This window comes from Panthera pardus, unplaced genomic scaffold (assembly GCF_024362965.1).
Source record: "Panthera pardus isolate Hobbes unplaced genomic scaffold, ASM2436296v1 HiC_scaffold_8, whole genome shotgun sequence".
NCBI lineage: Eukaryota > Metazoa > Chordata > Mammalia > Carnivora > Felidae > Panthera > Panthera pardus.
Window position 1 is genome coordinate 21,861,611 of NW_026527013.1, and position 19,465 is coordinate 21,881,075.

At 46.9% G+C, this 19,465-nt stretch overlaps 1 long non-coding RNA gene across 1 annotated transcript; it reads right to left on the bottom strand.

Moving 5' to 3' along the window:
• Positions 1-2,260: 2,260 nt before the first annotated feature.
• Positions 2,261-16,000, bottom strand: LOC109247928 (uncharacterized). The gene is made up of 3 exons (XR_002071893.2): positions 15,630-16,000; positions 10,314-10,525; positions 2,261-2,491 (listed from the first exon to the last, which is right to left on the bottom strand). It is a non-coding gene; the product is annotated as an uncharacterized LOC109247928 (long non-coding RNA).
• Between the last annotated feature and the right edge of the window lie 3,465 nt (positions 16,001-19,465).

The window sequence follows — 19,465 nt, forward strand, 5'->3', positions numbered from 1 at the left end:
TGAATAAAGAGGACATGACTTTTGGGGTGCCTGGGTGGCTGAGTCAGTTAAGCATCTGACTTTGGCTCAGGTCATTGTCTCGAGGTTCATGAGTTGGAGCCCCGGGTCAGGCTCTGTGCTGACAGCTTAGAGCCTAGAACCTGCTTTGGATTCTCTGTCTCTGTCTCTGTCTTTCTCTGCCCCTCCCCCCACTTGCACTATGTTTCAAAATATATCAATAAACATTAACAATTTTTTTAAAAAGAGGACATGGCTTTGAAACCATTTGAGAGCTCTGTGTCTTCCAACTCTATTTCCTTTAGAGCAGTGGTTTCCTATTCCAAACCTCAATTTCCCCATCTGCCCGGTGGGACTAATCCTTGCCACTCTGCACCCACCCTGGTCTCTGATGATGGCAGGAGACTCAACCAGGCTCTGGAGACCCAGTAGTGATGGAGCCCCCCTCCCCACCATGGGGCTCTAGGGTCCCCTGGGGGCAGCTTCTCATCCTGGGTCCAGGTGAATGAGATCTGTTTCATCCTGGCTTCAATCGTATTTCAGGGGCTCCTGGCTTTCTTTCCCCAGGGTCCACTTCGGGACCAGAATCCTGAGTTGACTGGAGGTGTTTGTCCAAGTGGGTACTCCTGTCCCCAGGTCCTGAGTCATTATTCAGCCACATGCACCTCATAAATCACATGGCAATCGGGAGGGAGACCTTGGGTCCTGCTGGTCACGGCTTTATGCCTGGTGTCAAGCTGCCATTTTGCTCCTCTACTCCCTTCCCATCACCCCCATCCTCTTTCAGCCTCCTGGTTATGCTCCCTGGGGCTGCTAGAGAGAACTTCTGCTGCCTCCCAGCTAAGCTCCCCTTGCTCTCCCTCCACCCGTAGAACACATTTCCTTGTGGTGTGCATGCTCTGCTACTCCCACCTCTCTCCCTTGTCCTCTGATGGTGCCCCACACCCACACCATTCCAGCCACACTACCCTTTTTGCTTTCCTTAAAAAACACTAAGCCCACTCCACCTAGAGGTTTTTGCATGTGTTATTCCCCAAGTCAGTAATGCCATTCCTGAACCCTTTGCGTGGCCTGGATCCAGAGCAGCCCTCCTTCCCATCTGTGGTGTCCCCTGCCACCTCCTGGAGAGCTTTATCCCAGGGACTACGACTGTGTCTCATATACAGTAGGTGCTCAGTAAATGCCTTGGGAATGAAAGTATAATGTTGCATGATTTGTCCAAGGTCACACAGCCAGCAACTGCTAGAGCTGCACCCAGGGACAGAGTGTCCCTGGGAGACATCAGGGCAGGGAATCTGGCTTTTTAGGAGTTGGGACACAAAGGGACACTGCTGGAGGATAGGAGGTGGCACAGCTGTCCTGCTGCCAGCATCAGGTGTCAGCAAAAGGCCACAGCGACCTGAAAGCAGAGTCATGCACAGGAGGCTGAGCCATCCCCAGGACCCACACAGCACTTGGGGAGAAGGGCACACTTAGGGCAACCTGGGCAATGCAAGTCCCCATGTAAGTTTCCACAGCTGGCTCCCCAGGGACCTCCAGGATCACTGGAAGGGGCTTGAGAGGGAAACTGGGGTGCTGAGGGGTAACATACAGCCTAGCACTGTTATTGGGGGTAGCTTTTGGTCACCACGACAGTGCTGATGGATTGTAATGGCTGCCTGGAGCTGAATGTTGACCACAGAATTCTGAGCTACATTTCAGAAGGAAATGCCAGGACCCATCAGCAATGCTGAGCAGAGGCGACTGGTATGGGAGACTGGGAGTGGGAGGCATGCTTTTCCCACTTCTGCTGGGTACTGCGGGGAGCCGGGCCGGGCGAGCGGGAGCAGAGATGGCTGGAACCATGGGACTGCCACATGGTCACACACACACACATTCACACACACACGTACACTCACTCATGCCATTTCCCTCTCTTGCCTGCCCTGGAGAGTGCAGGCGGCATCACCACAGCACCTTCGTAGCCCCCTGTAAAGCCTGTGTGCTTTAACTAAGGCACAGGGCAGAGCCAAGGCCCAGCTTCTTCTGCTGCTTGGCCCATGGCATCCAGCCAGCCCTTCCAGCACAAAGGCTCCCACAATGCTCATGCCCTTAGACAGCAAGCTCCGTACCTGGGAGATGATCCTGAGGGAAACCCCGGCTGCAAACAGGTCTGGGCAGCAGAGGACAGGGACTGGCAGAGGCCTGAGTGGTCATTTTACCAGATCAGCATGAAGACCAAACCTCAGAAATGGGTTTACTCATTTACTCAGAGTTTATTGACTTGGGGACCACAATCAGGAGGGCCTGTGGGGGAAATGCAGCTCCTTAATGGCCCCTACGACCAGACTTGGCAGTCCTTTCAGTGGCTACATCATTAGAATTGCCTGAAGCAGTTACTCAGCATGCGGCTCCCTGGGCACCACATCTAACCTTCTGAATCAAGAGTCTCTGAGGTGGGGCCTGCGCTTCTAAGAAGATTCTCAGGCAATTCTGTTTGGGGGTTCTAAGAGCTCTGCAGAGAAAAACATCGAGAAGACTATTAGGACTTGGGTTCTGGAGCTGAACAGACCTGGGGTCAATGCTTTGCTGGGTGCCCTCTAGGGCTGAATATGCTACAGCCGGTTAGACATTGAAATTTCAGCATCTGGTGGGAAGATGTCGTGATATGTTGGTAACAGGGTGAAAGCAAGATGTATAACAGCAGGTTGAGTGTGATTCTACTTCTGTCAAAGATAAAAAAAAAAAACAACACAAAACGGGGTGCCTGGGTAGCTCAGTAGGTTGAACATCTGACTTCGGCTCAGGTCATGCTGTCTCAGAGCCCGTTTGGATCCTCTGTTCCCCCTCTGCCCCTCCCCTGCTTGCACTCTTTCTCTCAAAAAAAAAAAAAAAAAAAAAAAAAAAAAAAAGCTAAAAGCATGTGTGTGCATGCTGCCCCTGTATGTGCGTGTTTGTAAGTTTGTGTGGACGAGGAGAGCCGGCAGAGATAGGCAGGTGGACTCTCAGATTTCTCTTTTGTTGGAATTTAGTGCCAGTGAACACGGATGACTTTCCTAGTCCAAAAAAAGCAAAACAAAATTCTGTCTTGAAAAAATGTTGTTGAGGTCAGGAGATGCCTTTTTATGAAGACACTTTTTCTCCTGATTTTCCATGATTATGTAAAGCTGCCCCTGTGTTTCATAAGCCAGGCTGCGGCCCTGGCTGTTTTGGGGTTGGGAGCACACCCCCAGGCGGTGGGTGCTCGTCCTCCCGTCCTTGCTTTGCTATCCACGTGAAGCTTGGGGCAGAGCTGCCCTGATGTGCTCCTGCACATCCACTGAGTAGGCACTGATGAGGCATGAACAGTCCCAAGCAGCTGCATTCCTGAGTGACAGTGCTGGGCATCGCTTTGGCAGCTCTAGGCCCATGTGTATGCTCCTGCGGCACGCCTGGGCTGGGCACTGGCATTGGGCTTGCATCGGAGCCAGCATCCGAGTCCGGGGCCTCCAGACACTTTCCTGGACTCCTATCCAGGGCTGCGGCCTGCAGGGAACTGGAATAATTCCTATGTGAGTGTATGTCTAGCCTCATGGCCACCGAGGTTGAGTAGAGGGCCCACCGCGGGCATTCTCTATAGGCTTGTACATTGATTACGTTTTCATAAACCCATCTTTCCTCTCAATGCCCCAAATTTCATTCTGGAGGCATGTTTGGGAAAATGCCTTTTTTGATAATGTTGCCCCCAGGAAGGTGAGATCACATAAGCTTCAACTCATGAAAACTCTGTTTTTTGTTTTTTGGGTTTTTTTAGTTGACTTTTGTTTTTGCTTTTGTTTTTATTTTTAAAAACAGGTTTTTGGGTGCCTGGGTGACTCAGTCGGTTAAGAGTCTGACTTCCACTCAGGTCATGATCTTGCGGTTCATGAGTTCAAGCCCCACGTCAGGCTCTGTGCTGACAGCTCAAAGCCTGGAGCCTGCTTCAGATTCTGTGTCTCCCTCTCTCTCTGCCCCTCCCCTGCTCATGCTCTGTCTGTCTCTTTCTCTCTCAAAAATAAATAAACACTAAACATTTTTTTTAAATAAATAAAAATAAAAGTAAAACATGCTTTGGGCAAAAACCTAGAAGGTATAGGGGCATATGGTTGGCTCAGTTGGTACAGTATGTTACTCTCAGTCTTAAAGTTGTGAGTTCAAGCCCCATCTTGGGCATGGAGTCTACTTAAAATAAATACATAAAATAATTGATTAATTAGTTTAAAAAAACACCTAGAAGGTACAGAAAAATTTTAAAGTAGAATAAAATCATGCATAATTCCATCCAAAGAAGGTTAAAAGTCGTTTGTTCATTTGACGAATATTGATTCATTAGGATTGTTATAAAGAAAATAAAGCAGGGTCAAAGGTCAAGGTCTTGGAGAAGGGCTGGAGAGGGGGAGCAGGACACATCTGGACCCCAGGTATCAGGTGCGGCTGAAAACTAGAGTCATTGCTCAATATGTGCTTGCTATTACGGGTTCTTTTTAAAAATTATTATTTTTAACACATTGTCAGGATCGTATACAATTTGCCATTTTTCTCCTACATTTTCTTATCAGCATTCTAAAATTTTTCCGAGACTTCATTTTTACTAGCTGTCTATCGTCCTGTCATAGAGTGATGTCCTCATTTACTAGCCACCCCTTAGTGATGGATATTTGGAGTGTGTCCATTTTTCACCATTCTATATTACCCTGCAGTGAACATTTTGGTGCCTATAACCTTTGTCCTCCTGGCAGGTTATCTCCAGAACCCAGAGTTCTAAATAGGAAAGTACTGGGTCAGAGGGTGGCAACCCTTCTAGAGCTCTTGATACATATTTGGCAAAGAACTCTCTAGAAAGTGGTTCTGTGACTCAGTCACCTTTGTCTCTCACTGGAGATGTCCCAGCATGCACTCAGGGTAGAAAGTGGAAGAGGGAATCTGAAACCTGCATGGCCTTGGGTGGATCCCTGCCCTTCTGAACGGGACCTCAATTTCTTCATATCTAGGAAATGGGTTCATGTTTGCAACACAGAGGCTGAGTTTCCCCTTTGTGCCAGGCCCAGAGTGCTGGCTCAGAGCCTTGCTGGGCTACTCTCTGCCTGCAGGAAGCCAGTTCAAGTGAGTTTAGCAGGGCTGCAAGGCTGCTGTCTTTTTCACAGGCTTGGGAGCTATTCTTGGCGGTGTTATGCTGGCAGTAAGAGGGGTTGGACCCCAGTGGCCAGCACGCCAAGGGAAGATTAATGAGAAGAGAGAATCCTCTTTGATTGAATAGAATTTTGTACATGGCTTTCTCCTGGACATCTGCAGACCCTGGGGCCCTAGGCATATGGGGAGGAGGCGCGGATGAGAAAGGGAACCTGGAGACAGGAGATGACGCACCAGCTCCTTGACTTCCTGGGACCCAGACACACGTGGCTCCTTCCTTTCTCATGTAATGCTTCTTTTTAAAAACTATGGCTTCACTGAGATATAATTAACACATCACAAAATCTACCCTTTTAAAGTGTACAATTCTGTGATTTTTGGAATCGTGCAATCATAGAATTCTAGAATTGTACAATCGTTACCATGATCCAATTTTAGGACATTTTCATCACCCCAAAAAGAAACTCACACCTATTACTGGTTGCTCCTTATTTACCCCTCCCTGCCAGGCCAGGGCTACCTCAAAGCTACTTTCTGTATCCATGAATTTGCCTATTCTAGATGTGTCAGATAAATGGAATCTTACAATACATGTTTTGGGGGACGGACTCCTTTCACTTCATATGTTCAGGGCTCATCCATGTTGTATGTAGCACAAATCAGTGCATTATTCCTTTTTTTTAAATTGAGGAATCATTTTCCATTGTATGGACAGACCACATTTTGTTCATGCATTTATGGGTTGATGGACATTTGGGTTGCTTCCATTTTTTTGCTGTTATGAATAATGCTGCTTTAAATGGTGATGTAAAACTGTGTGGATAGATATTTTCTTTTTTTAAGTTTACTTATTTATTTTTTGGAGACAGAGAAAGAGAGAGGGGAGGGGCAGAGAGAGAGGGAGGGAGACAGAGAATCCCAAGCAGGCTCCACGCTGCCAGGGCAGAGCCCAGTGCTGGACTTGAACTCACAAACCTGTGAGATCATGACTTGGGCTGAAACCAAGAGTCAGATGCTTAACCTACTGAGCCACCCAGGCACCCTTGGACATAGGTTTTCAATTCTCTTGGGCATACATCTAGGTGTGGATTATACAGCAATTCTGTGCTTACTTGTGTTACACAAGTAAACTTGAAGAACTAATTGGCTTTATTTGACAAATCACAAATTGGGCAGCATCCCACCTAGCAAGCAGAAAGGAACAGAAAAGGCTTTTACAGGCAGAAGGGGGAAGAGACAGGAAGTCATAAACAAAACAAAGGCTTATTTTAGGCAAGGTCATCCTTCTTGGTGGAAGAGAGTGAAGGGGTCTTTTACACACATCACCTCACTAATGCTTGTCAGGAGTTTCCAGACTGATCTGGTTTAAAATTCCACTCCTGATGGGGCGCCTGGGTGGTTCAGTCGGTTAGGCATCCGACTTCAGCTCAGGTCATGACCTCGCGGTCCGTGAGTTCAAGATCCGTGTCGGGCTCTGTGCTGACAGCTCAGAGCCTGGAGCCTGTTTCAGATTCTGTGTCTCCCTCTCTCTCTGACCCTCCCCTGTTCATGATCTGTCTCTCTCTGTCTCAAAAATAAATAAACATTAAAAAGTAAATAAATAAATAAAATTCCACTCCTGAGAGATGCTGAATCTGCAATTAAGTTAGGTTTGCTTATGTGGGCGTTAGCACAAATGACTCCTTTTTGGGTCTATTGTGTCTTTTTTATCTTTTTTTTTTTTTAATAAGTGTTTATTAAGTTTTGAGAGAGAGAGCATGAGTGGGGGAGGGACAGAGAGGGGCGGTGCAGAGAATCCAAAGTTGGCTCTGTGCTGACAGCAACGAGCCCAATGTGGGGCTTGAACTCACAAACTCCCATGAGATCATGACCTGAGCTGAAGTTGGATGTTCAACTCACTGAGCCATCCAGGCACCCCTATTGTGTCTTTTTAAATTTTATTTTATTATTATTTTTTTAAATGTTTATTTATTTTTGACAGAGAGAGAGAGAGAGCATGAGCGGGGGGAGAGGCAGAGACAGAGGGAGACACAGAATCTGAAGCAGGTTCCAGGCACTGAGCTATCAGCACAGAGCCTGACGTGGGGCTCGAACTCACAGACTGCGAGATCATGACCTGAGCTGAAGTCGGACGCTCAACCGAGACACCCAGGTGCCCCATATTGTGTCTTTTTTTAAACAACTGTTTGAAGAACCACCAAAGGTTTTCCAAAATGGTTACATAATTTTTACAATTTTACCAGCAGTGGATGAAGGTTCCAATTTCCTCATATCCTTGTCAACGTTTGTTATCATAGGTCTTTTTTATTTTATTAAAAAAAATTGTTTTTAATGTTTACTTATTTTTGAGAGAGTTCTAGCAGGGGAGGGGCAGAGAGAGGGGGAGACACAGAATCTGAAGCAGGCTGCAGGCTGCAGGCTCCAGGCTCTGAGCTGTCAACACAGAGCCTGAAACAGGGCTCAAACCTATGAACTGTGAGATCATGACCTGAGCGGGAAGTTGGATACCCAACCGACTGAGCCACCCAGGTGCCCCACCCCAGGTCTTTTTTATTTTAACCATCTTGTAGATGCAAAATGGTATCTCATGGTAGTCATTCATTGCTTTAAAAAAACCCACATTATATAAGTAACACATGTTCCTTGTAGAAAATTAGGAAATTTAATAAAAATACTGTGATGGTCCATTTTTAGGTGTCATTTTGGCTAGGCTATAGTCTCCCAGTTGTTCAAACAATAACTAGATATTGCTAGAAAAGTATTTTTAGGTGTGATTGAAGTCTGTGATCAATTGACTTTCAGTAAAGGAGACTGTTCTAGATGTAATCTGGGTCGATCTGATTCATTCAGTTGAAAGGCTAAAGAAAAAAAGTGGGGCACCTGGCTGGCTTAGTTGGTAGAGCATGAGACTCTTGATTTCGGGTTTGTGAGTTCAAGCACCATGCTGGGTGTAGAGATTACTCAAAAACAAAATCTTAAGGGGAACCTGGGTACTCAATTGGTTGAGCGTCCAACTCTTGATTTCAGCTCAGGTCATGACCTAACGGTTTCGTGAGTTCGAGCTCCCCATCGGGCTCTGCACTGACAGAGCAGAGCCTGCTTAGGATTCTCTCTCCCTCTCTCTCTGCCCCTCCCCCATGTGCCCTGTCTTTGTCTCTCTCAAAATAATAAATAAACCTTAAAAAAAGAAAAAAAGAGAAAATCTTATTAAAAAAAAGTTACTGTACTTGAAGCAGCAGTGCCTAAAAGCCCAGCTGCCCTTCCTTAGGCCTGCCCTGCATGTCCACGATTTGCCTGGCCAGTGCCCACGATGGATAAGTCAATCCCTTTCAACAAAGCTCTTAATATAGACCTCCTTTGAGTTCTGTTTCTCTGAACCTCGACTGATACACACACAGAAGGATCCCTTAATCCCCCCAAATCACACCATCCAGAGATCATCACGGTCAACATTTTGTGTATTTCCTTCCAGTCTCCCCCCCCCACCCCCTTTTTCTACCCAGGTTGCAGGGCGTCTGGCAGTCTCAGTCAGTAGAACATTTGACCATTGATTTTGGGGTCATGACGTCAGGCCCCATGTTGGGCACAGAAATTACTGAATAAAAACAATTTCTTTTTTAATTAAATAAGAGGGTGTCTGGGTGGCTCAGTCAGTTAAGCATCCGACTCTTGATCTCAGCTCAGGTCTTGATCTCAGTATTATGAGTTCAAGCCCCGCATTAGGATCTGCACTAGGCATGGAGCCTGCATGGAAAAAATAAAAATAAAAAAATTAAAATTAAAATGAAGAGGCGCTTGGGTGGCTCAGTTGGTTGAGCATACAACTTCGGCTCGGGTCGTGATCTCATGGTTCATGAGTTTGAGCCCTGCGTCAGGCTCAGTCCTGACAGCTCAGAGCCTGGAACCTGCTTCAGATTCTGTGTCTCCCTCTTTCTCTGCCTCTCCCCCACTCATGCTGTCTCTCAAAAATAATAAACATTAAAACATTTTTTAAAAATTAAAATTAAAATTTAAAAAGGTCTCAAACCCTTTACACGTGTTGCTTTTGCTTTTGTCACTGTGCATCTTAAGTCTTTCCCCACAGAGTCTGCATGCTTTTCTCCCCCAGGATTGTCGCCGGCTCGGAGGAAGTCAGCTGTTGTCCCCTTTGGGTGGATGCTTGCATTGCTCCTGGGTTCACACTATAACAGGAATACTTGTGCTCTCGCTCTAGCCAGCACTGTGCTTCTGGAAGAAGGCTTTTTTTTTCTGGCTGCTCCTGCAGACCAGGGCTAACCCGGGGGGTTGACCCTTGGAGTCGCCCCGGAAGGCCTGGGGCTGTAGAGACCTGGCACTGATGGAAGGCGAGCACCAGTGTGGAGCCCAGCCAAGCGCCACCAGGACCGCGTTCCTTGTGCACAAAGGAAAGGTGCCTCGTCATTGTAGTGTGAACAGTGCAGCCTGGGCGCCTCCCTGGGTGGGGAGCAGGGAGCTGCCTCAACAGTCTCCGTCAGCTCCTTCCCAGGGGCGCCGTGCCAGGCCTGGCTAGGGCAGCACTGTTGACACTCAGGGCACGTTTAGGGCAGCTGGGCCCTGCCTTGCGTGGTCTGCAGGACTGAGTGGGGAGAACTTCAGTTTCGTCCTTCTCTCCGCTAGCTCCTGAGTAAGCCAGGCTGGTGGAGGTGGCTAGACTGTTCCCGTGGATATTGAAGATGAATGTGTTTGTTTAAGTGTGGAGAGATTAAGTGGATTTTGTCCCGGGTAGGGGGGGTTGTTGAGGAATAGCTGAAGTGAATGGTTACTTAGGGCAGGACTAAAGCTCTCCGGAGAAAGGCACGGAGAGGGATTGTTTCCTGTTTTGAGCCACAGCTCCTCCTGGGAAACGTGAAGCCGTTAGCGGGGCCTCCCTCAGAGGGCGGAGTGGGAGGATTAGTGAGGAGATAAAGTCCCAAGCCCTCCAAACACAGGGCCTTCTACTATCTCTCCCCACAATTAGCAACGGCACCCAGGCACCCAGTCTGCTGTCCTGTTCTGGTGACTTAGGTGAGGCCTCCGGAAAGCATCTGCTCTGTGCTCCTGTGCAAAACAGAAGCACAGCTGCAGCCAGTCACCCAGTCAGGACAGAGAAGAGCTGCTGCCATCACTGGCCTGTGATTCATTCACCATTCATTCCATGTCTGACTCCGTGTCTACTCATTCATTCCACGTACTGAGGCCTGTGTGCCGGTGCTGTGCTAGATGCTCGGGGAAGGAAGGTGATCCTGTCTCTGTCCTTGGCTCTGAGGATGTCACAGGTTAGCAGGGGCCATGTGTGCATCTGTCTTGTGATCTGGACAAAGAATTGCCTGCTGAGGCTGCAGATCAAGGAAGGCTCCAAGGAAGAGGTGACCATGGACAGCATGTTTTGAAAGAATAGTATTCCCTGCAAAAAAAAAAAAAAAAATCGTACCTGTGCCAAGCTGGTATGGGTGAGGGCAATTGAGACAATTGTTAACAAACAAAGTTCAACTAAGTAAATTTGGAGATCTAATTGGCTTTATTCAAGGAGTCAGGAATCAGACAGCGTCCTATCTAGCAAGTAGAAAGGAGCTCAGAAGAGCTGTACAAAGTGGAAGGCTTTTGCAGGCAGAAGGGGGCAGGGACAAGGAAGTCCCAAACAAAAGAAAGGATTATTTCAGGAAAGGTACTTTCCTTTGCGGGAACCGGAAGGCCAGGGGTCTATCATGAAGGTGACCTCACCAGTGCTGGTCAGGAAATTCCAGGCTGCTTTAAAATTCCACTCCCAGAAAAGGCTGAGTTGAGCAATCAGGTTAGGTACTAAGTTTTGGTTTGCTGACGTGAAGCTTAGTACAAATTACTCCATTTGGGGCCATTTTTTTTTTTTAATAACTCCCCCATTTTGATCAGAATCTCAGCCTGAGGGAGATGCGATCCACACTTACGGCATCAGAGCCAGCTACTCTTAGCTACTGCTCTGCCAATTCTTACAGCTTTTCCTGACCCTCTGGGAGACATTCGCAGGTCAGGCAGGGTTTGTTTGTTTTTGCTGAATCTTTGTAGTATTCATAGGCCACAATTCAGGCTCACAATTTTTTAGTCGGTTATTTTGTTTAGTCCTTTCTTGACATTCCAGTTTTAGGGAGGTCATTGCCTTGGTGGTTAGCAGCTGTAAACGTACATTTAAAGCTTTGGCAAGAATACAATGCGCCAGGGAGATAACTATGACTATTATAAATAGATAAGTCCCAACGTCTAGAGTGTACTTAGGAGCCGAGACTCAAAGCAATCGAAGTAACGTAAGTCAACCCCCCTTGAAGGGTCACTTTTTTTGTTTTTAATGCTTATTTCTTTATTTTGTGAGGGTGGGAGAGAGAGAGAGAGCATGCGCGTGTACACACACACACACACACACACACACACAGGAGCACACGCACGTGGGGGAGGGGGCAGGGAGAGGGGGAGGCAGAGAATCCCAAGCAGGCTCCGTGCTGCCAGAGCCCAATGTGGGGCTGAGATCATGACCTGAGCTGAAATCAAGGGTAGGATGCTTGACCAACGGAGCCACCCAGGCTCCTTCCAGGAGTCACCTTTTTAAACTGAGCGGTTTGCTAAGTGATCCTATGTAATTGAGTTTCAACTTCCCCAAAAGTGTTAATCCACGTGCCACAGGTGGTGTCAGCCCCAGCGTGGACACCTCCTTGCTCAACTAAAAGATAATCAAGGGCTATCATGTAATCAAGAACAACTTTGGCCAGACAGTCTAAGCATTTCTGTTGGCCAGCAGATTCTGCAGTATTTTCAAGAATGAAGGAGAGGTTCCTGGGGCTCCTGGGTGGCTCAGTCGGTTGGGTGCCTGACTTTGGCTCAGGTCATGATCTCATGGGAATAAATAAACAAACAAACAAAAAAGGAGATGTTCCTGATTTACATTTGAGATGTTCCTCATTTACATTTACTCCTAAGTAGGGAAGCAGGGCCCCTGCCAAAGGAAGCGAAAGCTGAATCATGAATGCCTCCTGGTAATTCCATTTGATTTTCTGGGTCAGGACTGGAAAGGTAACTGCCATGGAGACGTGTGTAATTTTAAGGGTTGGTAGACAACACAGGCAGTTTTGGTTACCCTTCCTTGTGTCTTTTTTTTTTTTTTTTAATATTTATTTATTTTTGAGAGAGAGAGAGAGAGAGAGAGAGAGAGAGACAGAGCAAGAGCGGGGGAGGGGTAGAGAGAGCCGGAGATCCAGAATTCAAAGCAGACTCCAGGCTCTGAGCTGTCAGCACAGACCCTGACATGAGGCTCAAACCCACCAGCCATGAAATCATGATCTGAGCAGAAGTCCGACGCTCAACCTACTGAGCCACCCAGGAGCTCCCCTTGTGTCCTTATTTTGCGTAGAGCTTGGACACAATGCTCCCCAAGTTTAGGGCTGTTAACCAGACATAGGGAAACAGACCAGGGGGTCTCTAGCATCATGGACAGATCAGAGTTTTTGATGACAAATCCAGCAGTCTGAAAGGTTACCTGCCCTTAGCAACAACCTGGAAAGATACAGCTCTGTATAGGACCAGGTGTCTGGTGGGGCCTCCTTCAGCTGTAAGAAGTGTACCCCAGGTGAGGGGCACCTGGCTGGCTCAGTTGGTGGTGTGCAAGTCTTGATCTCGAGGTTGTGAGTTCCAGCCCCATGTTGTGTGTAGAGATTACTTAAAAAAAAAACAACAAAAAAAAAAAACCTTAAAAAAAAAATGAAGTGTACCAAGACTCAAGTCCCTGAAGTTTGGCAGCCATCTGGGTGGTGAGGAGGACCTGATGTAATTCCTTCTAAGGAGATCTAAGGGCAGTCTTTGTTTTTAGTGATTCCAAATTGGAAGGATGGGAGAAAATTGGAAATATTAGGTTGCTGAGTTGGAGCCAGATAGAGGAAACTAGAAGAATTCAGGACTCCGTCCAGTTACAGGCATGTCCTAACAACTGTAATCATGCTCTTCGGTTCTCGTGTTATTAACTCTTGTTCTCCTTGGATCCAGGTTGTCTATCCCTTCTGGAAATTCTTACCAGTTCAGTTTTATGATCTTCAAGTTACCAGGAACCTGTACCCTAGAGCATGCTTCATGAGTCTCCCAGAAGATGGGGCACTTTTACAGGCACAAGCATCAGAGTAAAATACCAGCTCTTTGCAAATGACAAAGACTTAGAAATGTCCATTGTTAAAGATCTGATGAGAATTCATTATCATGGAGTTGAAAAGGAAATTTGGTCATTTCTGTGAAACACAATATTTTTAAATAACTGAAATTATGATGATAACATTAATGCCAGTACATATCAGACTTTAGGAATTGCATACAATTTTTGGAACACTGACAACATACACCTACACAAATATGACATTTGACCAGTTAGGAAACCTGGGTAGAAAAAAAGTATTATATTTAGCGCTGATAACTCTAGAAACTTGCCTGTTTCAGGGGTGCCTGGGTGGCTCACTGGGTTGAGCGTCCGACTTTGGCTCAGGTCATGATCTCACTGTTTGTAAGTAAGTTTGAGGCCCGTGTCAGGCTCTGAGCTAATAGCTCAGAGCCTGGAGCCTGCTTAGGATTTTGTGTCTTCTTCTCTCTCTACCCCTCCCCTGCTTTTGCTCTCTCTCAAAAATAAATACACATTAAAGAATAATTTTTAAAAAATAGACATGCTTGTTTTAATTAAACCAACGAACTTAAACTAGCTTTAATACCAAATAGTTTCCCAGATCATGTGAACCAGAAATTCATTTGGATTAAGTTTCTTATATTTCTCAGAGTTTAACTTATTTCAGCACTTAATTTTCTTTAAGCCAATTAAACTAGAGCTCGTTTACAAATTAATTTTGTCAATACCACCTGGAGGTGTAAAATTCCACACATCTCCCACACATTTATGTGGGACACACATGAACGTGCATGGAGAAGACTACGTGGGACATTTACATCTCAAAGGCACAAGGACTAGGCTTTTGAGATAAATAGGGGAGGTTTGGGATTGGTAAAAAGGATTGGTGGTGGACTCTGAACTGTTTCTGGGGCCACACCTCTGGTCTTGTAACCCTGACTAGATTGGAAACACAAGAGCTGCTGTTTTTATCTCCTCAACGAATTGTGTTACTGTCTAAATGGTATCAAAGGATTGACACACCCACCCACCTGTGTTGGGATGTCTTTATTCCCCCCGGGGGTACATTTAGCTTAGGGGAAAAGATCTAACTAAAAAAGTTCTTATCGGACTCTGAATATCAGCCCCCAACCTGGATAACCTCTGACCACAGAGCTACTTACACATTTCTTCACATATCTTGTCAGTGTTTAGCTGGGACAAACTGTCACAGGGAGAAACTTAGCATGTCTGACTCCATGTTGCTTCCATTTCCCTTGCTGCTGTGTCACAGAGAGCTTGGAAACTTCTGCTTAGCCCTGCACATAGGCATGTTAGTCATCAAAGAAATTTTGTTTATAGCTGAGATTTGCAAAAAAGTGTTTTCCCCGAAATCAGCCTCATTCAAGGAGATAAGGGAGTACAGAAATGACTATGCAATGTTTAATATCTACAGGAGTGACATGATCGGATTCCTACACACAAAGATCAAATGAACAGGTGCAAAGAAATTACAGGACTTTCCTTGGATGTCTACAGATGCCAGTCACCTTTGACTCCAGCACCTTCCTTCTCCCTCCTTTTGCTAACTTAAAAAGAAGCTCAAAATTCATGCCCAGAGGAAATGGTTCTTTGGGACAGTAGTCTGCCATCTCCTGGTTTTGCTGGCTTTCCCTACCCCAACTGGCTTGTTGTTCATCGAGCGTAACCAGGTTGGACTCAGTTACAAAATGTCAAGTATTTCTGACAGTATTAAACAACCCCATGGACCTGAGAGGCATCCTTAAAGAGGGTGCAGAAGATATCATCTTCATAAGATCTAGAGTCACCCCCAAAGATCAATAACCAGTGGCCTAGATTTGGAAATGAAGGGACAACATGACCATGGCCCTTAGATTGGCCTTTGACTGAGGAGTGAAAGATGCCTGAGAGGCTCACCTGTAGTGGTTGGTGGTATTATTTCAAAAGATAAATAAACGTTTAATAGTCTCTGGAGTGGAAAGACCATTTGGATGGAGGATTACTAGACTGAGCACTGAGAGGAGGACAGAGGGAAGCAGTAGGAGTTATGTCACCTTGAACCAGCAGCTCCAAACTGTGGGCTAGGGGCTGTGCATGGATGGAGAACTGTGCGTGACGTGAACAGTTCCTATGCGGATCTTTGGACAGAACTAAGGGTTGAGGGTCTTCCATCAGAAACCTGGGAGTTTGGTCTGAAAGGCTAGGGGCTTGGCTCCAGGTGGAACTGTCTGCCAGCTCAAGCTGACCAGCCCTGTATTGGAAAGCCAGTTAGATCAGGTCCTCAACGCAAAGAGGGCAGAGCTCAGGACCAAGAAGAACTTACCCATGGCCCTCGGAAATGGCAAGAAAGAGGATCAAAATGGGGTTCCCATGGGTACCACACCTGTGTTTCTCATCCCCAAATGCTGGTGGAAGTTCACGCCAGAATCCACTGGTGCCACCAACTCTGCTAAAAAACAAAATTCGATGGAGTGCATTTGAGATCTAATGGATTATGACTGGGGCAGCATCTCCTGTAGCATGGAGAAGGAGCAAGGAGGAGCTTACAAAGTAGAAGGCTTTTGTAGGCAGAAGTGGGCAGGGACAAGGAAGTCACAAACAAAACAAAGGATTATTTCAGGCAAGGTTACCTTCCTCTGGGGGAAGGGCCAAAGTCTATCATAATTACTTTACTAGTGTTGATTAGGAAATTCTAGACTGATTGGTTTGAAATTCTACTCCAGGCAAAACCCATCAGTCCTGAAATATTACGCTGTATGCTAACTAACTAGAATTTATTTATTTATTTATTAATATAATTTATTGTCAAATTGGCTTCCATACAACACCCAGTGCTCATCCCAACAAGTGCCCTCCTCAATGCCCATCACCCATTTCCCCCTCTATCCCACCTTCCACCAACCCTCAGTTTGTTCTCAGTATTTAAGAATCTCTTATGGTTTGCTTCCCTCTCTGTAACTATTTTTCTTTTCCCCTACCCTTCCCCCATGGCCTTCTGTTAAGTTTCTCAAGATCCACATATGAGTGAAAACATATCTGTCTTCCTCTGACTGACTTACTTTACTTAGCGTAATACCCTCCAGTTCCATCCACATTGCTGAAAATGACCTGATTTTATTCTTTCTCATTGCCACGTAGTATTCCATTGAATATATAAACCACATCTTCTTTATCCATTCATCAGTTGATGAATGGACATTCAGTCTCTTTCCATAATTTGGCTATTACTAACTAGAATTTAAACAAAAATTTGAAACAACAACAACAACAACAACAACAACAACAACAAAATATAATTCCACTCCCAGGGAGTGGTTGAATCTGCAAGTAGGTTAGGAATTAATTTGCTGACTTGGGGCTTAGCACAAGTAGCTCCATTTTGTGTCTTTTTTTTTTTTTTTTTTAAACAGTAAACCCATGGGGCACCTGGGTGGCTCAGTCGGTTAAGCGGGGCCGACTTCGGCTCAGGTCATGATCTCGCGGTCCGTGAGTTTGAGCCCCGCATCGGGCTCTGTGCTGACAGCTCAGAGCCTGGAGCCTGTTTCAGATTCTGTGTCTCCCTCTCTCTGACCCTCCCCCGTTCATGCTCTGTCTCTCTCTGTCTCAAAAATAAATAAACGTTAAAAAAAATTAAAAAATAAAACAAAACAGTAAACCCATTTCAAATTCTAAAACACTGAATTGGAAAGCAGCAATGGCTGTGGAGGGGCAAAGCAGGCTGGGTCTACACCTGCCTCCTGCCCTGGGCCTCAGTTACCCTGCTTAGGCAGTGTCTCGACAGGATGCCTCTGGGCCTGCCCTGTCCCCTTCAGGCCTAGGGCTGAGGAAGACCTATGATAGCCACATGTGTGGAGGTGACTGGGAGTAATCACAACAGGTGAGGCAGTCCTTTAACGGATAAGTGGCCCCTGTCAGGGGGAGCAACACCACTGCCATTTCAAAATGCTCTTTGCAATTGTCTAGGAACCTCCATGGCTTTCTCCACAAACCACAAACCCAGAGGGAGGTGGCATGCCCAGCTGGGTTCAACTCTGGCCTCTGCTGCCCTCTATCTGGGTGAACTTGGGCTGATTCTCTTTGGCAAATGACTCAATCACCAGTTCCCTCATCAGACAAATGAAGTAACGACCTGTGTCTCCCAGGTGGTCCTGAGGGTGAAATTCACTCGATTCCACCAATTGTAACACGCATCCCTACCGTGGGCCGTGGTGTGGGTGCAGAGGGGCTCCAGCAGTCCGGTTCGCAGGGAGTCACGGTGTAACGGGAGCGGCACACGCATGTGTGGGTGTGGGTGCCTCTGCTCGAGAATGCACACCTGGTGTCAAGCACGGTGTCTGGGGCTGAAGGGCCGACGCCCCCACCCGCGAGGGGCAGATGAGGACTAACAAGTAGTGTCTGGTGTGTCGCCTCCTCCCGCCTTTCCCACGGCCTTCCTCTGCCCTCTCCCTGAGACACAGCCTGGGGAGGTGGTGGTTGGTTGAGAGAGCAGCAGCCATGGCACCGGCCCATCATTTCAGGACCCCAGGGCCCTCCAGGAGTCCTAATTAATGACCTCGCTCTCTCCAAGGTCTGAAGAACCGAAAGGGCTCCTCAGTTTCCTTTCTGGGAGAGGCACAGCGAGTCTGGGCGCGGAGAGCAGAGAGCCAGGCTGCGGTGACGGAGGGGTGGAGGAGGCTGGCTCCCAGGTGTGCGGGGCCCTGGCCAGGCCCTTTGTGGTTGTGGGAGAGGGGCCATCTTTTTTTTTTTTTTAATTTTTTAAAAATGTTGATCGTTTGATTTGATTTTTTAAATATTTATTTATTTTTGGGAGAACACAAGCAGGGGAGGGGCAGAGAGAGGGAGACAGAAAATCTGAAGTGGGCTCCATGCTGACAGGCTGACAGCAGTGAGTCCGATGTGGGACTCGAACCCATGAACCGTGAGATCGTGACCTGAACCGAATTCGGATACTCAACCGACTGAGCCATCCAGGTGCCCCAATGCTCATTTACTTTTGAGAGAGAGAGAGAGAGAGAAAGCGAGACTGCATGAGTGCTGGAGGGGCAGAGAGAGGAGGAGACACAGAATCTGAGGCAGGCTTCAGGCTCTGAGCTGTCAGCACAGAACCTGATGTGGGGCTCAAACTCATGAACTGCAAGATCATGACCTGAGCCAAAGTTGGAGGCTTAACCCATTGAGCTACCGAGGTGCCCAGAGAGCAGCCATCTTTTGAGTGGGCTGGGGACAAGTGTCAGAGTGAAGCAGGGCTTCTCTACAAATTTGGGGAATGTGTGTCGTTGTGCTCAAACATTTACATACTTAATATGGAGCATTTCATTATAATACTTAAAAATTTCTCCTTTAAATTAAAAAAAATTTTAAATGTTTATTTTTGAGAGTGAGAGCGTGCATGTGTGTAAGCAGGGTAGGGGAAGACAGAGAGGGAGAGGGAGAGAAAATCTGCCCAGTCAACACAGAGCCTGAGGTATGGCTTGAACCTGCAAACCATGAGATCATGATCTGGGCCAAGATCAAGAGCTGGACACTTAACCGACTGAGCCACCCAGGCACCCCTAAAATTTCTCCTTTATATCACAATTAGGATATTATTTTATTAAAAAAATATTTATTTATTTTTGAGAGAGAGAGAGCGCATAAGCAGGGGAAGGGCAGAGAGAGGGACAGGCAATCCAAAGCAGGCTCTACACTGACAGCAGAGTCCAACGTGGGGCTCGAAATCATGAAAGTGTGAGATCAGGACCTGAGCCAAAGTCAGATGCTCAACTGACGGAGCCACCCAGGTGCCCCAGGATATTATTTTAAAATTGTGTGTGCAGGCATAGGTATATTCTATGTGAATTCCAGGTCAGGATAATAAAGGAGGAATCACAAAATATTTGTTTAAAAAGGGGGCGAGGTGCCCTGCTGGGGTAGAGCCCCTGGACGTTCATGTTCAACGGGGGCGACAGCCCACACACCATTACTAGACTCCCCTTCCCCACCCAGAGAGCCTGGTGGAGGGTGGGGGTCCGACCTCAGTCGGGAAAGCTTCTCAGTGCCAGTGGGACAAAGAGGGTGTCCAGCTCTGTTCGGGCAGAGACCCCTGCCCGTGAGAGGCCTGGCAAGGACAATCTCTGGGAGCGGGGATATGTCAGGGAAAGAACAAAGTGGGGCTTGGGTAGCAATGTGTGCAGGGGTTCAGGTTTGCACCTGTTTCAGAAACCAGGGCACTGCTGCCAA